The sequence below is a fragment of the Podarcis melisellensis genome (genome assembly GCF_964234715.1).
Source record: "Podarcis melisellensis genome assembly, chromosome: 6".
Classification (NCBI taxonomy): Eukaryota; Metazoa; Chordata; class Lepidosauria; order Squamata; family Lacertidae; genus Podarcis; species Podarcis melisellensis.
In genome coordinates this window covers 48,902,516-48,923,725 of record NC_138538.1, presented here as the reverse complement: position 1 = coordinate 48,923,725, position 21,210 = coordinate 48,902,516, and the positions used below count along the sequence as shown (strand labels likewise).

The window sequence follows — 21,210 nt, the reverse complement described above, 5'->3', positions numbered from 1 at the left end:
GATAAAAGTGAGGACTGGAAGTAACACAGCCAATTTTACCAATACATTTGACATTCTTTCATATATTAATAGCATAATTAATGCTAAACTGCTTGGACAATAATGGACTAAATATTACCCAAATGACAATAAGCAAAGAAAAATGAGAATACCACATGTATGAAGCACACATTAAAGAATACAAATGCATTAATGTTGTTTATTATTAATTTTCCTAATATCTCCGCTGCATATATAATATATGCAGCAGAGATCAATAGATCGAAGGTCTAAGGAAAGTTCATATTAGACAGAGCTTGTAAACTATAGTATGGGAGATTTACTGAAAATTGTTTTAACTAGCTTGAAATACAAAATTTGTTGCATTCAATTGAATACTGGGAATCTCAGCTTTTATTTTATCAGTTCCTAGCATCTATCCTAGCATAAAATCATTTTTAGAACACGAGGCAGCATAGTAAGTGGAATCTGCAGTCATCTGGAGCAAAACGTATGCTATTTGCAACTCTTATGTACCTCTATTGCCACCCCTGCTGCAGTCCCCAAACCTTATAGAATGCAATTTGCCTGCCAACAGTCCATTAATCCCACCCAATCTTCAGAGATGCAAAGTTGCAGTACCCTGGTCGCCAGTGGCAACCATATAATTAGGTCTGGTGCCTGGGAGAGAGAAAAGAAAGCAATGTTCTCCCTCCTACACCGCAGAGTGAAGGAGCAGCATTAAAACCCAAGTTGCTAGGCTGCTGTGGTCAGTTGTGCCAGTAGGTGGGATACTGTGTGCTTACATGGCTTCTCCCAAGTCATTTCCCCCTTTGTTCTTACAGAAGGGAGGAGTTAGTTGATTGTGTTGTCTAAGAGCTGATTGGGGGGGGAGCTCTATGATCAGATCTCTTAAGTTTCCTTTTGCTTAAAGGGGCCCAACATTGGATCAAGGGCACAATGTTGGGGAAAGAGGGTTAACCCTTTCCCTGATCTAAATTGCACCTCCCCTGGAAGCTGTTTTTTCCCAGTTGGGGAAAATATCTTTAGTAGAGGAATTTCACTTAGGAAAATAGCATAGTATGGAATTAAAACAAAAACCTATCAGTGTGGTCCTGATTCAATGCATGCCCCCAGCTGCATTTTATACATACAGTATATATAAAAGAAACATGGAGATATTCTATCTCAGGTCTCCCTTATCTCACCTAATTTGGCCCTTTGTTTCTCTCAATTCACTGATCCAGGGGAAGATACAGTCACCCAGCAGGTTGTTGACTCTTTTATTTTCCAGCGTTTAACCCTCTCCTTCACCTTATAATCCCTTCTTATGGCTTTCAGGTATGATTCCCCCCCTCCTCCTCCAGAACTCTCCCTATAGCTTTAAGATTAGAACAAAAAAGAATTGCTGATGGAAGACAGATCTACTGATAACCTTGCAAAAAATAAATTGCCAGCTATTAGAGCCCTAATAGTAACCTCACTCTCCAACTTCTCTGTCCTTCTAATATGTGCAGATTAGTACATACATACATACATACATACATACAAAAGAAAAATTGGTTCCCAATGCACGCAAAATCATATACATGTGGAAAACAGTTAATATTATTGCAGGTTTTGATATTACTTCATTGCAAATGATACTAAAATATACCACATTATTGGATTGTGAAGTTAGGAGGATCAGTAAGTCACAGAACAAAACAGGAAGTGCCCACTCTATGCGCGCGCACACACACACACACACAATGTGTAAAATGAAGCAAGACAATGTTGTTTTCTAATTTACTATTTCTTAAGCCTGCAGCCATATGCTCATACCTCATTAATCTAAAATTGCCAGTACCTGGTAAACTCTTAACTCATACAATCCAAATAAATGCACCATTTTTTAAACGAAGGATGTTGTGCACTGGGTATTCACACTGTAAGAACTTTGCCTTCTCACACTTTATTGCTCGTTCTGTGAAAGCACTCCAAGCAATGCGAGCTCCAGAATTCTAGCAGCCCTCAAGCAAGGCGCTCTGAACCTGGAAAATATGAATTGCAAAAAAAACTCTCTCCAGCTGCCTGTGTGCTCTATGTGAACTGAGAATTGCAATGCCATTGAGGCGTCAGCCATTGCCAGTACTGTGGCTGTGGCAAATGCCTGACATTGCTACCATCTGGAACCAGCCCCACCTCAAAGGACATTAAATAAATAATTTAAAAGGAATGAATTTTAGCTTCTGCTTCAGCTGATGATGTCTTTCTGAAACACTAGACGAGTACCAAAGCTATCTGTAATATTGCTTGCATGTCTCCAGCAAGGATCACATTTACTAGGAGTCATTATTCTACTAAACATGATCCTTTGGGGGGGGGTATCCAATTCAGAATGCTACAAAACAAAACTATCAAGAATTCGAAACAGTAAGTTGTGTAATAGTTATGTATCAAACAAGAAATCTAAAATGCTGAATCATATTTAATAATTTACTCTGTTAGCATGTATAGCTGAACAATGGCTTTGACAATTGGTGGGCTGCGGCTTTTAATAAACTTTTTTGAAATGTTTGTCAAGTTAGTGAGTTAGTCAATTTTTGAAATGTTTGTCTCCCTACCACCATCCCCTCACTAAATTTCTTATATTGTTCAGAATCCACCCACAGTTCAAGCAGTTTCATCAGTTCTTATAGTTCACTCACACAATAAACGTAGAGACCTAACCCTAGATTCTGATGAATTACTTGAAAAAAAAACAACCATTCTTCACTGCCTCCTCTTTCACAGCAAACTTAACCTCGCAGCAGCAGCAGCAGCGCCTGTGAATCAGTAATAAGACATTTGATTGATCAAGAAATTCATATCTGAAGGATTTTCAGTTACATTTCCTGCATTTCGATTGACACAATAAAAAATCACATACGGTGAAAGGTGGGGAAAGAATGCTCCATCATGATCTTATCTACAAAGTTTTTCTCCAAACACAGCTAAGCAGATAAAACTTTCCCAAAACTTTTGCTACTCTTCATACATGCTTGATGGTGGACAGAGTTTGATCTAATACTGCTTTTATTGTGCTTATCTCCTATAATAGAGCATAATCTATTGAAAGAACATCGTAACTAATATCTATATCATGCGCATTCTGCAACAACGCTGTTCAAGCACACAATCAGGTATAGGATTACATACAAAATTCAGCATGCTGAGTAACTCAGATTTCATTGCTGTTGTTGATTTTAAATTAATTTCCTAGTCCTTATTGCTACTATATCCAGGACTGGAAGAAGAATGTGTATGAAAATAACTTGCTGGAGAATAACAGCAAAAGAAGAAAACTGCCTTCATGTCCTGCTTGTGGGTTTTTCACGGAGACCTGGTTGGCCACTATGGGAAACAGGATGCTGAATTAGATTGATCTAATGCAGCAAGGCTCCTCTTATTTCTGTGATGTTAACGTACATGTGGGCAGGTCCTGGAGGGCCTCTCCTCCCTTTACACAGTTAGCAACAAAAGAAAACCAGCAAAATCACATTCTAACATTTGATGTACATACTTTATTTTTGTTAATACAACATACATACAGCCCTAACACATACAAATGTGAACAGGGCAGAGGAGGGATAGGCTTCTACTGGGAAGAGCTCACTAAATGGCCTGGTTTGCATGTGACAGTCAGCCAGAGTTAAACAATTATTTGCTTGGAACAAGCAAGCGTGCTGGTGCACATTGCTCAAATGCTGCCTGTTTGCCACATCAGGAGGCAACAAAGCAGTATTCATGGGTAGTATTCAAGTAGACCTGTTGAAATGAATGTCCCCATCTCCCCTTAGCCAGGGAAGTTCTCATTAGAGGAGGGAGTCGTAAGTCAGGCTCCATCTGAGGGTAAGGCTCCTTCGGTGAGCCCAGGGAGGGGCTGTCTGCAACCAGGAGTTGTTCAGACTCTGACACCAAGGCTGAATGGGTCCCGAGTCCACAGGAAAACTGGCCCATCTCAAGCAGTTTCCAACTACAGGCGAGGATTCCTCAGGAGCAATGGTCTCTTCAGAAGTAAGACCCTCCTCTCAAGAAGGCTCTCTCAAGAGAGAAAGGAGCTGACAATAATCAGCTGAGGTTGGGTGAGGTTCCAGCAACTCCAGCTCAAAACCCCCCATGTGGGCTGGAAGACCTGCTGGAACCATATTTATGCACCTGTTCTGTGTTCTATTTCCTCTCATGTCTCCTGCCTATGCTGAACTTGACCATGGAATGCTCTGGCTTTGCCTCTCACCTCACTCTTTGTTATGCACTCTGACCTTGGAACAGCCCCGGATCCTGCTTGGGTTGCTGCTGGCAAATTTACTTGGGTACCCCATGAGTACAGTACACCCCATTACCACCAGCTAAAACAAGTGGCCAGCACTCCAGTTTGTTTCCTTTCAACACAGTCAGAGGAGGAAGATGGGCCCAAGTGGGAATGATTTGAGCAGTGTATACCAGCATACTTGCTCCTTCCCAGAAAGTCATTGTTTGTTTGACGTATAAACTAAGCCAACAAAAGCAAGTCTCGACATGCATACTATATTGTGTACTCAGCTCAACATGAACATAATCTGAAAGTTCACCTTTCCAGTTTTGTTACAAGTTGCATCCTTTAGTCTTCTCACATTACCAAATTTTGAACAATTCACAATCAATTTATTTGTACACGACTATTCTGTTGAAACAAAGATGTGCTATCCCAAGCCCACATTCCCAGCATGTTCACACTCCTGTCTCAAGCAACATATATGCTGACTTGGTAGTGTCCACAGAGTGGAAAATGGCAGGGTGCCCAAGATTGTGCTCTACTGGGAACTGGATTCAGGCACCAGGCGCACTGGCAGACCAACTCTGTGTTACAAAGGTGTCTGCAAACATCATATGAAGGATGGCAACATCAGCCCCATCGTGAGGCAATCCCTTACAGACGACCGCAGTGCCTGAAGACAGACAGACAGGTCGCGTATCCACAGCAGTGACCAGAGGAGAAACAACCACTGGGAGGAGCACAGAGAGAAGAGACGCCATGCTGCATCTGCAGCAGCACAACTGGATGCCTTCAGCTACCCCAGCTGCAACAAAACATGTCTTTCCATATCAGTCCCTACAGTCACAGCAGGCACTGTAGCTCTCCAATGGTTTGACGTTCCCTGCAAAGACGACTCCTCTAATGTTTCCCAAGACAGATGGATGCCAACAACAACAAGTTTTCTTCAAAACAAATAATGAAAACGCCCTAAAAAGGACATTGACAGTATACTGTTTATTCATAGCACCTTCATAATTGATACTTCAAAAAATGCCTCAATAGCAGAACAATTCATTCATTATTCATTAGTAAGAGGAAAAGAGCATGGCATCCTCCGCCCTAGGAAGTAGTAGCATTAGAATGAGCCCTTTTTAAAAGAGAAAAAGGAAATGTGGAGCCACTCCTGAGTCCCAGCTGATGCAGGAACAGATGAATCACATTCTGATCTTGATGGTAAACAGCAAAAGCTCTTTATTCCCCTTTGCTATGATGCTCAAAACAAGTCTTTCTCTATGCCCTTTCTCTATGCCCTTTTTTCTATCCCAGATATTGTCAGACGTGCTAGGCCAGTGGTGGCCAAAGCTGGCTCTGCAGCTGTTTTTGGGCTACAACTCCCATCATCCCTAGCTAACAGGACCACTGGACAGGGATGATGGGAACTGTAATCCCAAAACAGCTGGAGGGCCAAGTTTGCCCAACACTGTGCTAGACACCTTTTCTTGTATGTACCTTCCCAAACTTTAAGATACTTTTCGGTTGCCATGCTCCATGTATCCCTGCCAAATGAAGTAGAGTGGGTAATCACTAGGGCAGCCTTTCTCAACCTGTGGGTCCCCAGATGTTGTTGGACTACAACTCCCATCACCCCTAGCTAGCTAGGCCAGAGCTCAGGGATGATGGGGGTTGTAGTCCAACAACATCTGGGGACCCACAGTTTGATAACTGCTGCACTAGGGAGAGGGCCATTCCAGTAGTATACCTCCCTCCCTGCACCAAATTATGGAACAGCTTTCCTAGAAAGGTTCTCCTGGCACCACCCTTGTGGTCTTTTTGGCTACGGGTGATACTTTGTGGGTCACTCAGGGTTTTAAATATCTCGAGCAATTTCATTCTCTCAATTTTTATAAGTGTGTTTTTATTTCGGAGTTGTGATGAGTTTTGTTTTCTTGTCTGAATTCCTATTCCTATTTTATGATTTTGTTTTATCTTGTATTTAAAGTGTTTTTATACTTATTTATTGCACCATGCTCCAAGAACTTTTATGTTATGGGCAGCATACAATTGCTGTTAATAAATAATAAATGTGTTAGAGACCCCACTGTCTATGTCCCTCAATGTTACATAAGCAGATTCAAAGCTAAATTCCGCCTCATGAGAAAAAAAGCAGGAACCTGTGAGCAAGAGCCTAGAACAGTGCTGTGAATTATTTTAATTGCATTGAACCAAGCAAGGTTTTGCTGAAAGAATTACTAAAGAGAAAGATTTGGATGCAATGCCTTGGAGACCGAGTTTGCTAAAAATATTGCTAGCTGAGCAATACATTAGGGCAGACTTTTGGGAACATGTTAATTGGGTAATTCCTCAAAGATTAAATAGTACACAGATTTCTTGCTTACAAGTCAATTAACTTTTTTATTTAACAGTATTTATTTGCTAAGGAGGAGAAGACAGGACCTTCATATGCTACATAGCTCAGCAGACTGGAAGTTTTTCCATGGGTCAAACACTACACCATCATATACCCAGTATATGATTCGGATGTAAACAAGTTGTGTTTCTCTCATCATGGGTGCTTTTTTTCAAGCCACTGGTCACAGTAATGACTATAGCTGTCCCTAAACACTAAATTTTCTCAACAGTCATGTAGAGATGAAACTCATTTGTGTAAATAAGGCCTTAGACATCGCTCCATATTTGCAGCCATCCACCACCATGCTGACAACTGAGTGTGCTTGTCAAAGTGGAGTGAGCATGCAGGAGGCTGGCCCAGGCTGGCCCATGCTCACCATGTCACTGCTACCAAGAGAATGAAGAGAAGACAGACCCACCCACAACTGACAATATGGATGAGAGAAGGAAGCCATAAAGGGGAGAAAGTCTTTGCCCCTTTGTCCACCAGCATCTCTCCCCACACACACACCAAACAGTGAGAAAAGGAAGCCTGAATTTTATAATGCAGCAGCAGGGTAATGTTGGGGTTTGGGGTAAGTTGTGAGAAGATGGGTTTGGGGGCAAACTGAGGGACAGAAGGGGCTGGCAGCAGGTTGGGAGTCTGGCAGGTAGGCAGTGTTGTCGAGCAATGTTAACAGGGGCAGCAGCCTCTAGTGATACAATGCAAACTTACTTCTTGTAGTTGTAACAGGCTCCAGACAGGAGTCTACTTCAGCCAATATGGTATAGTGATTAGTGTGTTGGACTAGGACCTAGAGATCAGGATTCAAACCCTCAAACAGCCATAAAGCTTGGGCCAGTCACTATCTTTCAGCCTAACCTACCTCACAGTATTGCTGTGATTATAAAAGGAGAGGGGAGAACCATGTGCACCAACTTTTATATTATTGCAGGAATATGGGGATATAAATGAAGCAAGCAAGTAAGTAAATAATGCACACATCCAAATCCTGCTTGCGTGACAAGCCATTCAGATCATCCTCAGGGGTCCACCAATTCCACCGCTCACGAGCCAGTCATATTTTGTGTAAATGCAGAAAAACTGGGAGTGAGGAGCTCTCCTATCACACTGACCTTCGGAGGAGGTCCTCACCCTGCTTCTTACAGCATCAAAAGTTCAGTAATGCAACTGAGGAAACCCCCTTTCCCTTCCCACAACAACTGCACAGAAGCCAGCTTACAATGAGAGATTGCCCTAGCTCAGGAACACTTGAGAACCCACAACTTGGGAATGGGGACTAGATATATCAGATGTCATATGAGGCAGGAGCCTTCTTACCAGAAGGAAAAAAGTAATCACCCATGCCAGTTGGCTCAATGAAGACTACCCCACACTACTGTCTCTTTATACAACGGTACATAGTACTTGGGATCCTGAGAGAAGAGAGTTTGTCAAGTTAGTAGATGACAAGTGTTGTACATTTTTATAACAGAGGCAGATCACAGAGTAGCATAGCATAAATGTTTCAAAAGACTGAAGTATTACTTTACCATAAATTATGGACGGATCTACCACCGGGCCAATTTATTGATATGGACAGCATTTCAATCCCACTGAAAAAACCAAGAATCAAGAAATGCACTTGGAAGAATTTAAATGAAAAATAACAGAATAGGAAAGCTCTGTTTATATAGTTGCCTGCAACATACAGTTTGCAGGTATTTGAAGAACCAATGCAGTTTTGAATCATGCTGTGGCAGCCTGCTTATTGAAATGCTATTTTGTATGGAAATGAAGCAATAAATGACCATAGTTCTTTCCTTGGTTTACAATAGTGGTTAAAATAAAAGGGTTGCATAGAACTAAAAAGAAAGGCAAGCAGTGGTGTGGGATAGAAAAGTGAAGCATTCTTAAGAAAATACAGGGTCAGCTTGCAATTTAAAAGAAATGGTTCTAAACATTTGGGTACAATGTAAAAAGAAGCATTTCAAATAAGGCAGTGGATTTCCAGTGGAAATCTTCATAAAAACAAATTTTGTTTCATTAGTTATTCATTTCTTTCCTATGCTCTATTGTATTTATTACATTTTTATCCAACCCTTCCTCCAAGGAAGCCAGGACAGAGTAAATAACTGAAATCCATTTAACCTACATTGTGAGGAAATATTCACACTATTAGTTCACTGACAAATTTACAGGAAGAGGGGAACATGAGGAACAAAATAAAACAGTGCAACATATTTAACAAACCACCTTCAAACAGTGATCTCAAATCATGAATAGTCAGGCTTCAAAAGCACAGTTTTTGGAACAAGTTCGGATTCAGACATTAAAGCAAATAATGGGTTTTTCATTATGCTTTAACATGGCCTAAACATATAATACAAACTAGAGAATTATGCAAATAAGTCATATACAGTGCTATAGCAGCTATGTCAATTCCTAGACTTCCTGTTCAGAGACTGAGAAGAAAGTGGATATCAAAGTGCTATGACATAGATTGGAAATGCGCGCACACACACACACTTCGCAAGGGGTGAGACAATGAAGAAAACTAGGCTTGATTAGCTCTTGAATCAGTATGTAGTACAGCAGCTGCCAGCCTTTTTGTAAATTACAATGAACACTACTATGCAACACTGAACAGTGTTCATGTCAGAAAGAGTGAAGTATTCCTTCCTCTCCCTCCATCCAGAAAGACAGACTTAATTCCCTCTGACTCAGCTATTTGCCTAGTTTTCTTGTTCTTTCCCATCAAGAAGGTCATGGGGTTGGGAACTGAGGGCCAATAATGGAACAAAGAGGGTTAGTGATTAGTTCTAGCTCTCCCTCTAATATTTCAGCATCTGGTCATTTTGATATCCAACATCCAGGCTGTTTAAAAAACCCTATTGCATTCAATGGCAAAAAAAGTATCACCTTAGCAGTAGGCCCAAGTTGATTGCAAAAATTGTATAACACCTAATTTAAAATAAGCAGTACCCCATGTACAACTAAACAGGGAACACGGTTCCCCCCCCCCCTTTTCTACAACCTCTTGGGAAGAACGTGACTTTCCTAACTCACTTACGCTTCCCCCAGTTTTGCATAAACTTCTGGCAATCAATACCTGTCTATATGCAGCATAACCTTTTTTGAATTGCTCATATGCTTCACTGATTTCCTTAGGAGCTGTGCTCCTTCACCTAACTTTGGTGGCTAAAAAATTATAGCCATCATACTCTTGAGAGAAATAAATGTTAAATGCTTATAAGCAGGAGTGGGCACAACCAAGACAAGCTGTGATCCGTTGATGGGAAACCTAGCTGCTAACACAGTGGACTGGCTGCGCCTCATTCTCCAGTCCATCTCTATCTTTGATTCCCAGCGCTTGCTCAAGAGCAAGACAGAAGTGAACGAGAGCTGGAGACCAAGGCGAAGGTGGTGCTGTCACCTTGTCAGGAACAGCAAAGCAATTAACAACAAGAAAACCAGTGGAGGTACCTGCTTCAAGTGGTGCAAAATGGTGCATACTTGTTGGCAACAGTTGGGCTGGATTTAATTTCTTTAAAAACTGGCAGGCCATTTACGGCAGAGAGCTGCCCACCCTTGGTTTAGAGAGACATTAAACTGTGACAGAGTCACAGTGGTACCTCTGGTTACGAACCTAATTCCTTCCGGAGGTCCGTTCTTAACCTGAAACAGTTCTTAACCTGAGGTACCACTTTAGCTAATGGGGTGTCCTGCTGCCGCTGCGCCACCAGCACATGATTTCTGTTCTCATCCTGAGGTAAAGTTCTTAACCCAAGGTACTACTTCCAGGTTAGCAGAGTCTGTAACCCAAAGTGTTTGTAACACGAGGTGTTTGTAACCCGAGGTACCACTGTACTTGGACCAATCCAAAACCTATCTTTTGCATGTTCATCAACATTTGCTGTTTACCTCCTGTAGAGGTAAGAAAAGATGATCAATAGAAGTGGATTTAATGATGAAGATGCCAGTTGTGACACAACAGACAATATCTCAATTGAGATAAAGAGCACACAGTAGCTGATCTCAGTTACGCTAATCAAAAAATGGGCCAAAGCAGTATTATGCAAATATCTCAGTCCTAGATGCTGGTTGTCACAGCGGTATTTGGTATTCAAAAGACACATCACAACTCAAATTACTTCTGTTCTAAGTAATTCAGATTTATAGTGTGTGAACCTGCAAATTATGTTGATTACTAAAGTATTAAAAAAGAAACACTAACAAGAGCTACTCTACTTAGAATATTTTAAAATGGTAATTTGGAGGAAAATGTGCACAAGAGTGTTGGCCAAATGAAGTGCGCAGTTTTAGAATTGTCTTTCTAATGAGATGTTGCATGTAATGAAGAACTGTTTCTCTTTGATCTTAAAAGGTTTGAGACTAGAGAAGGGCTGAATGAAAGGGGGACAAGATCCCAAAGGAATCAGATTCCCAGCTTCTTTTTACTACCTTTTCTAGAGTTCCTTTTGACAAAAATAAAGGCTGCGGAGAAAAACATAAACATTCCTCTCAATTCCTTTCATGTACTTCCACTGCCTTGCTTCAGATCATGTGATCAGTTCTGACCTTTACCAAATTCTCGTCTCTGCCTCGCTATAGTGTCTTATTCAGACTATCAGAATCATTTAGTGAAACTATCCTATTCTTTCACACTTGACTCCTTTCACAGACGAGCGGTTCATTTTCATGCAGACCCACTTTCAACTTCAAAAGGTTTCTTTGTATCTCAGTCTCTTATGTCTCTTGTTTAAAACACTTTCAAATAAGGGGGGGGGGGCGAGTGGCTGCTATGAACTGCTAGACCAATAATAAAAACCCCTAATAACCACAGCAAGGCAGCAAGCATCCAGAGGACCTTGCAGTTCCTTAGTACCACACATAGCTTGTCTGTGCACAGTCAAGGTCATGGCAGTTGCTTTGAAATCTGAACCCGCCACTACCAAGCTGGGCTGGTTGCCTGGCTTTACTTTCATGAAGATGCTTGCCTGTATAATATTCCTTCTGTGAGTTCGCTTATATCCAGGGAACCACACAGGGGCTCTCTCAAAATTACTAGCTAGCTTAGAACAAAGTGGGAGAGAATCTGCTAGCTATGTGACACATCGCCAGATATCAAAAGGGTGTCTTACCCATGGCAATTACATATTGCGACAAAAGTGAAACAACTTTCAATTACCCAAAGTGAGATAAACCACTTTACTCACTTCTTTAAACTTCAGTGCTGAGGTGGTGGCTGAGATTATTACTGCTAATTAACACCAACAGTGCACTATACCAGGCGTGGTATAAAGACACCATCTCAGCCTGGCAGGCAGGCACGTAATAGACATGCAGGACAAAGGTGAAAAGAAAGATAGGGCTCGATAAGACGACAGGCTGGAGTAAGAAAAGCAACTAATTTAAAGAACAGAAAGCACAATCTATGGTCAAGGCTTTATGTAATCCATTCTGTGCCAAAGTAACCCAAATGCACCCTTGTAAAGCCTACAATTCTACTTCTAACTGTAGGGGTGTGTGAGTGTGTGTGTGTGTGTATCTGTGCCAAGGGAAAGGCAACATTTTTTCCTTTGAAATTTTAAAGGCCAATCTCGACACACACACACACACATACATTCCAAATTCATACTTTAAATAAAAAGCTTAATTGTACAACTATCACATTTTCTAGTGCAAAACAAAAACAATACTAGTGTGAGGAAGTATGGCTTTTGCACAGCAAAATGCCTATTTAATTCCCTGCCCATTAAATTTTGTTACCAAAAAAAACCCCTGAAGAATGTCAGCTTTTAAAGGAACAATTACTGAAACTGTCTGCACAGAGTTTGGAAAGACTATTTTTAATCAAAATTCATGCTAAAATAAGATATGGCTTGGTATGTAAGTTTCTTCATGTAGGTATTTCAGAAAATCTCATGTTTCTATTATAAAGGTATCTGCTTAAAGGGGAGAGGGGGGAATTCCTATATTTCAGTTAGAAAACTTATCATCCAGCTTTCCTGAAAACAAAACAAAAAAAGACTGTTCTCCATACTCCAAGACTGAAGTCTTATATACACTTTACCTGCGAGTAAAGTTTACTGAATTCAGTTACGTATTGTCTTCTGAGTAAACATGCATAGGATCAGGCTCACACTTGATTACTGCTTAAAAAATACTCTACTGCCAGTTGAAACAAACCCCTATCCAGTTTCAGACATAGATAGCTCACTGACTACAGTGGATGCTCGGATTGCGAACGTGATCCGTGCGGGAGGCATGTTTGCAACCCGCAGCGTTCGCAACCCGCAGCGCCGCGTCTGTGCACACGCAGGTCGCACTTCTGCGCATGCACAAAGTGCAATTTAGCGCTTCTGTGCATGCGCCAAAACCCGGAAGTAACCCATTCCAGTACTTCTGGGTTCAGCACAGTGCACAAGCTGAAAACATGCAACCTGAAGCGTAACCCGAGGTATGACTGTACTTACTCAGAAAGCATACACAGGAGTAATCATGTCTACCACTCAAGACATTTTTCTTATTCTAGAGCTCGACTAGAATTGCCTGCTGAGAAACACGGAAATCCCTAAGAGCAATCAGAAAAGCATTCAGATCCATTAGCCTCCTCTGTTACACCATTTTTATAGCTTCCATGGACCTGCAAAAGCTCAAGGCCCCAGTCTAAGTCAAAACCCTAACAGGTAACAGAACTACAGGACGTTACTTCACACCCAGATCCAGCCAGCACAGAAGCCACATTAAGGGTACTCTGCTGAATCAGTGGACCCATAAACCAAATGGGACAGACCCACTGTTGCCACTGAGGTCCTGAACCGCTGCTGGCAGAGTGACCTGAGCATGTATTCTGAAGTTTCCCAACGTAACTGCAGGGAGTGCTAAGGCTAGCACAGGAAAGGAAATTGCTGAGTAACTGAAGGGCTGCCTTGACATAAGGATCCTATTCGCATGCAAGCAGCTACATGCATACAATTGTACATGTTCCTTTTTACACATCCTGCTCAAAACACAGGTGCCAGGACAGCATGCAGTCTTCCACCTTCCACACATTTAGTGAAGGCACATATATGAGGACCCAATACACACATGCAGTGTTAGAATGTTCTATAAAATCATAACAATGTGAGAATCACAATCACAAGGCTCTCTCAGTGGGAGCCAAGAAATCTGGCTGCAATCCTTGCCTTGATGAGGAATCACAATGAACTCTATGAACTGCGTAAATTAATATTACTTGTGTGCCCAAGGGCTGCAAAATCAGGTTTGACTAAGAATCTCTGCATTTGGCCTCTAGCTGTTTCTCACAATTTAAAAGAAAGGGGAGTGTTCATTCTTGCACAGCTTGTGGCTAACCGTACCATTAAGTACCTATTTTGTTCTATTTAATTTTCAGAAAAGTTATGATTTCTGCACCCTGAAATGCTATTTACATTCTCTTTTAACAGCCTTGATTAACAACGGCTGTTTTTGCATCTCTGTTTCCTACAGCGCATGAACATACGGCAGCAATATCTTTGGGTCTCTTCCTTTACAACATGCACAAAAGTAAATGCAACTTACAGTGAAACAAAATTAAGCATGGCTCAGCCTGAAGCAAGGAAATTTGTAATCAAATTATTTGAAGATCTTAACTGAATTTTCTACAAAATTCTGAAAATTACTGGGCACAATAACCATCACATGGGCGTAAGGTATCCTGCAGTACAAATTACCCAAATTCCCTCATCAATTACCACCCAAGAATCAAAAGCCCAAGAGATTATGCACATGGATCTTTGTACAATCATTCTTATTCTATTATGTCATCTCATAGAGCCCAAATATTCAAAAAAAGGGAACAGAATGTAGGGGGTACAATTATTCCTGCATCCATTTTTTGCACTGTAAGAGTTTAAATGACCCAGTGAGGTCAGTTTTAGAAATTAGCTAGGCTCCAGGCATGTTCAGCAACTGACACAGGTCCAATTGCATCCATGTGAAGATCTCTGGATGTCATATGGGCGACTGACACTGCCATCTTGCTGGCCCCTCCTGCTTTCTTAAGCAGGTAAGCAGAAGAGCTTATTTATGGCATTTATATCCCACCTTTTCGCCAAGGACTACATAAATCACCCCACTCCTCAGTTAATCTCTACAACGACTCCATGAGGTAGGTTAAGAAGCTGTGACTGGCCCAAGGTCACCCAGTGAGCTTCATGACTGAATGAGGATTTGAACCCTGATCTCCCAGGTCCTAGTCCAACACTCTAACCACTACACCACACTGGCTTCCTACAGTACTTCTTCCATGGGGCAGCTATATAAATTAAGTAGGTAAATAAATATGGAGAAAGCAAAATGTCACTTAGAGAAGGATCTGAAATATTTTCCTTGAAACTTGAATTTATTAGATATTTTAATGTGTTGTAAACAATTTTGAGATTTTTTCCCCTTCGAAATATAAAGAATAAAAATATAAAGCAGTATAGAAGTGAAATGAACAACAACAACATTTATTGTGGGAGGCAGGGGAAATGGCACCTAGACATTCTGTTGTGGCAATGTAACCTAGGTTTAAGGTGCAGTTTGGCAATTAGCTTATACATCTGATATATAACTTATATATCTGAGTTTCTAACATTGTCTGAAGCATGTTATCTGGTGGATCTATTCTGAGTTGTCAGGAAGCTAAGAATCTGTGGAAACATCAGTTATGAAATTTGTACTAGAAGCCACATGGCTATTGTCAGTTGTGGTTCCTCAGATAATTATCAGTTGATTCCATCCGAGGTTCTTCACAAAGTGCAAGAAGAGAGAGAAAGAGAGAGAGAGAGAGAGAGATGCAACAAGGCGCCCTATATCTAGTAACATTTAGCTGGGGGAGAATAGCCAGCATGATGGTCAAAGCATCTTTTGCAGAAGGGTATATTCCAGCGTCCTTTAGGTCCCATCTTCAAAACCAACTCTGGAGTCCTCCTGTCTTGAGTAATTATAGTCCACTCACCGTTTGATTTTGGGAGGGGTGGAGGTGGCTGCGCCAACTGCAGCTGCTTTTCCATGAAGCTGATCACCTAGATCCATTTCAGTCTGATTGTCGGACAGGTTTTGGATTAGAAAACATGCTGGCTGCCTCCGCAGATGATGTACCCAAGTAGAGGAAGGTCATCCTCGGATATGGCATTTGGTGTCATTAGTATGCTGCTGACACTCAGCTCTCTCCTTATCAGATCTATGTGGGGTGGCAACATTCCTGAATGCACGTCTGAGAGCCATAATGGACTGGATACGGATGAATCTATTTAAAATCAGTTCAGGCAAAATGGAGCTGACAAAATGCCCGCCCTGGAGAAGGTTCACACTCTGGGCTGCTCTGGGACACCAGCATCACTCTTGAATTAGCAAAGGTAGCAGCTTTGGGTTTGGAATGCTTTTTACCAGTGTCATCTACTATGCTAGCCATGCCTGCTGCTAAAAGATAAACACCTGGCTGTTTCCCAGTTATCTCATAGAATGTCTCCTCCGTATGAACCTCGCCAAAATTTAGAATCTGACAATGAATGGCCACCTTGTATGGAGGCTAGGTTAGCTTTCATGAAAACAGGCCCATGCAGTGGGGGAGGGGGCAGCTAGGTACAATTGCCCCAAGCCTCGGAGGGCTAAACTGACTGGGGGGCCGCCAGGGAAAGGCTGTTTTTTTTGTTTGAGTTTATAACTTTATATTCTAACAAGACTCCCGCCCCAGGTCTCAGACAAGCTCTGCATGGGCCTGCGTGAAAATAAGGGTTTTTACCATAGTTGCTAAGGAACTTTGGAGCAGAGTGTTCATTTATTTCCCTTCTCTGTCATCTTTCTGGTGGCTGGCAAATAGATTTATTTCATCTGTGCCTTCAGAAGGCGAGCCCTATTAAAAGTTTTCTGATGTGATGCAGTTTTATTTATCACAACGCATTATTTTCATGATACTGTTTAGTGTTTATATTACAAACTGCCCTAGCAATACAGAATAGAAAATAAAACGAGTGATGTAAATATACTGAGCATTTTACTATTATTTCAGTTATTCTCCCAGCGTTCACGAAAGCAGTGTATTAAAAAAAGCATCTATGTACTTCATTTTACAGTTCGAAAATAGCTGAGAGATATTGCACATCAAATCCCAGTTATGTCAACAATCCAACTATGAGTCCAATACTCCAACTAAAAGCAACAAACAGCATCATAAAAGCAAACAGATTTATTTGTAGCATAAGCTTTTTTGAATTAGAAACTAACTGATCAGAGATGCATGGAGTGTTAGCCTCAACTGGAAGATGACATATGTATAAGCATACAAGTAAAGTAAACAGTGAGGTCAAAAGTCCATGAAATGCAAGGGGTAGCAGTAGGTGTGCGTCATTTCTCTGCACAACCCATGCATGGTAAGATCAGAGTGACTCATTTACAACGTATGCCTGTGTGTGTCTATTATACCTGCCAACTGAGGATACACTTCTTATATCTGAGGAAGTGGATTCTAGTCACCCAAAGCTTATGCCACAGCAAGACTTTTAAGATTCCAAAAAATCTTTGTTGCTTTTGCTGCAATACACCAACATAGTTACACCACTGGAATTATTCTCTAACATCTGGAGCTTAAAAGAGGCTGGTTCGCATAGTTCATAATGGGGATAATTCTACGCCTGTTGCTTGCTAATCTTTCACTCTTAAGCAATATTCACGAAGGTATCATAGTACAAAAATATAAATAGCTACATTATGTACTGAGGAAACAATCCACAATACTTGTCTGACTAAACTGGGGGTGGGGATTAGATCATGCTAAAGTTTTCCTGCCAGCATATTCACAAATACTGAAAACTTAAATTCCATGCAAAAGTATCCAAATCGTTGTCCTTCACTATCACAATTTGCTATGATATGTTCTTTGTGCAAATTAAAATGGAATGAAACATGGTTTTCTACATTCTGAGGTAAAACTGCAAGAAACAATACCAAAGTTCAGTAGCAGCCAGGAATGGCTGGCAGGATTCCTGCTGCTTATGTCATCCGCCTTATTCTAATGTTTTAGCATTGGTGAACTCCACATCATTCCTAAAGCTTGAGGCCAGTCAACTGGCCAAAGATTTTTCTTTTAGAACCATTCCAAATTTCTGTCAATAGCCATGCCTGTGCTAGCAAGGACACTTGGCAACAGCATTTTGCATCTTCACAATACTCACTATATAAGTTCTTGAGCAATTAACTCAATTTGGGAAAACTTAGCATGCATTAACTGCACTTAATTGTCACTGAAGTTTGCAGATGTCTAAGATAGCTCTTAAGTGAGTCCACACACAACCTTTTCTGCTGTTTTAAGCAACGTTTCATGACAAATCGTAAGGCACAAAAGCCACTTGTTCAGTTTCCGCAACCAAGCCACTGCGATAAATAAAACTGTATTTGCTTGACCTCTCACAGATAGAATTGTTCTCTCTGCCAAGAGCTTGAATAAAATTTAGCAATGTTGTTTAGCAGACGGAGATCTCTGAAACAGTTCATAGTCTAACACTCCTTCTGTCTTTTATTCATAGATCTTCATAATGTTGACTCTTATTTTTACTTTTACACCAAAAGACAGCACAAGGTCTAAGATACAGAATTTCAGTCAGCACTCATGACAACAAGACCTCACAAGAACAACAGAAATTGGCAGAAGTTCTGTACTGGGCTGTTTTGCCAAACACAGCATGACTGCAATTCAATTCTGTCTATTCAAATACCACATTCATGCACCTGAGGTATGCAGCGCCAAGAGACTAGGAGATTAACTAGCATGTTCACTGGGACTGCTTTTACCCTTAAGTCATTCCATGCCTGAATGCCAACAGTGGTCCAGCCCTACTTGCTAACAGTCAAAGCAAATGTGAATTCAGTATTAACTTCCTTACTAGTAACAAATGGTATTAAGATAACATCTCCAAAAATATTTAACAAAACTTGAGCAAGCCACTCTTACCTGTGACAATATAAAAACTGATTTGGGAATGAATTAACGCTGCTTAGGTTCTCAAAGGTTCACCTGAAGTACAGAGGATTCTTCACAAAACCCACATGCCAAGCTGATCTCTCTAGTACCAGTAATTGTAATGATTCATAGCTGCTTTTAAATAGCATAACAACCCAAGCAAGGAGTTTACTTAAACAGATATGTGCTCAGCCACAAAAGAGAACACAGCTGTAGAAACCAATTTAATAAAATGTGTATGAAAGGGAATGGTAGGCAAATCAATGAACACAGTAGACCTCACAACAGCATGCAATTCCAGTTCCCAAGAATGTATGCACCAAATTCCAGCCTCATAACAACTTAAGTCAAGCAATAAAACCTTCAAAATGGGTTTTTAAAAAGAATGAGAACTCCCTTATCCCCTCTGCCCTGGCAAAAACATTCCCGAACTAGAGGAGGTGTGAGGGAGAAAGAAAGACACTTTATAAGCAAACCTGGAAAGTGACCCATTGATATGGTTGTGCTAGCAAGCTGCCATATTAAATCAATATTAATTCTGCACAATTTCTTTATAAAAATAAAGCTACAAAATTCCCTGATGTCCACCTGTCCAGACAAGGTTGCTGGGGCTTTTAAAAAACATCTTTCTAAAAGGAATATAATGGATTTCAAGGAGGAGCTTACAGTGAATGTTCAGTGAACCAGGTAATGTTTTAATAGATTTCTAACAGCAGCCTGTTTTATGTTTTTATATCACTTAGAGACCTTGAAAAGTTTCAGCCAATGCCTTTTACTGCATCATGTTTGTAAGTTCAAGACATGCATGCTTCACACTTGTACAAGTCTTATGCCTTTTCCATTTTTAAGGTATTGTTTACTGTAATTACTGTTAAAGAGGACAATTTCAATGGAGATAGCTACTGCAGCATGAAGATCAAAATGTACTGCAGCACCTCAAAGAATAACATATTTATGTGGCATAAGCTTACATGCCCATGAAAGCTTATCCCACAACATATTTGTTAGTCTTTAAAGTGCCACAAGATTTTGTTACTTTGTTATTAATATGCAAATTTCTGCCAGTTGCTAAAGAACAAAGAAAAATTCCCAACATCTGTTTCATATATCGTATATACGATTACTGCATTTCATTATTAATAGTATTCCTTACTGCTGTTTTTCAAAACTCAGCATTTACACTCTGATTTATACTGGAGGTGGGGATTTTCTCTAACTGCCTATTTGGTACTGCCATATTTTATGTAAACATTATGTTGCTGGAATTAAGTGTCCATGAAGTCTGATGTCATAATACATTTCTTAGCCTTCAAGGTGTCACAATACTCTTATTAGTTAAAAGGGAGTCATTGCTTTAATTTCAGGGTGGCTAATCCCCCAGTCTCATCTACCCCCCACAAGCATTCCCCCCCCCACATTCCAGTGATTTGGTAAAGGAGTAAAAAGAAAAAAGAAAACACTTTGCTAGACAATCCAGTGCCTGACAAGGATGCAATTCACTTCCTGTGTCATATGCTGGGATAGAGCCCCAAGAGAGTCGGCCAAGAGGATGAATACGGCCCTTGAGTTAAAAAATAAGAAAATATTAGCTACCCCTGCTTTAATTGCTCAAAACATTTAAAACACATCAAGTTGAGTCAGAGGAGAGAATTCTACATGTGTACCTCAATTCTTCCTTCAGTTTTGAAGTTCCCAAAGCAGTCTTGAGTTAGAAAGAAGGCAGGAGGTAAGCCAAAGGGGGGGAAAGGGAGTCCTCCGCACATGTTCAAATGTTGACTGATAAGCAAATCATGCACACTGTGGGGCTTTGCTTGAATTTCCAATTGTTCATGAAGAAGAGTTGCCGACACATTCATAGCAGCAATTCAAGCCCTTTAAGAATGCTAAAACCCAAAAAGGCAATACTATATATTCACATTTGGTGTTTTTATCCCTATTGTACATAGACTATCCATGGAGAAATAGAAATGAGAAGTGTTGGAATAACCACATGGATTTTGCAAAAATGGTCTACCAAGTAGTCAGAAATCTAAGGATTGTTCTGTTTTGCTTTGCTTTTCTCTTCTCTTTCTTTTCCTCCTTTTGGTTTGTGCTTTTATTTAAATTATTTTTTATCTTTGATATAAAGATGTCAGATATTTGATATTAACCTTTGTATATTTTCTTTCAAACTTTATTTAAATTTTTTTTGGAGGGGAATCTTAGTTCCTATTTCCTGATCTTTAAGGCAAAACTCTTATAGATTTAGAATTCTGATCTAACATACACTTTTTCCATGGAGGAGACTCATATTGTCTTGCAAAATCCATTTCCGTTGCAACAATAGCCTGGGAAAGCGTTATCCAAAGACATTTATTTATATAAGGTCCAGAGGGAGTGGTTGTGAAATAATCGTTTTATGTGTGGCACTGACAAGCAACAGCAACTTTAAAGAGAAGGAATGCTTTCCTTTCAAACTTCCTTATTTACAAAAAAAATAACAAAACAAAAAACTAGAATTGCAGTCATTAAGAAAAACATCTGGTATATTGCTTTGATTTGCAACACTAACTGTTGGACAGAAGCAAAACATTTTCCCCCAAAGAAGCTAAT

General features: G+C 40.5%; 1 protein-coding gene across 12 annotated transcripts in view; it reads right to left on the bottom strand.

Annotated features, from left to right (window-relative positions):
- The window catches only part of PTPRF (protein tyrosine phosphatase receptor type F), a 462,180-nt gene that overhangs the window by 419,520 nt on the left and 21,450 nt on the right, over window positions 1–21,210 (bottom strand). The window lies entirely within an intron of this gene.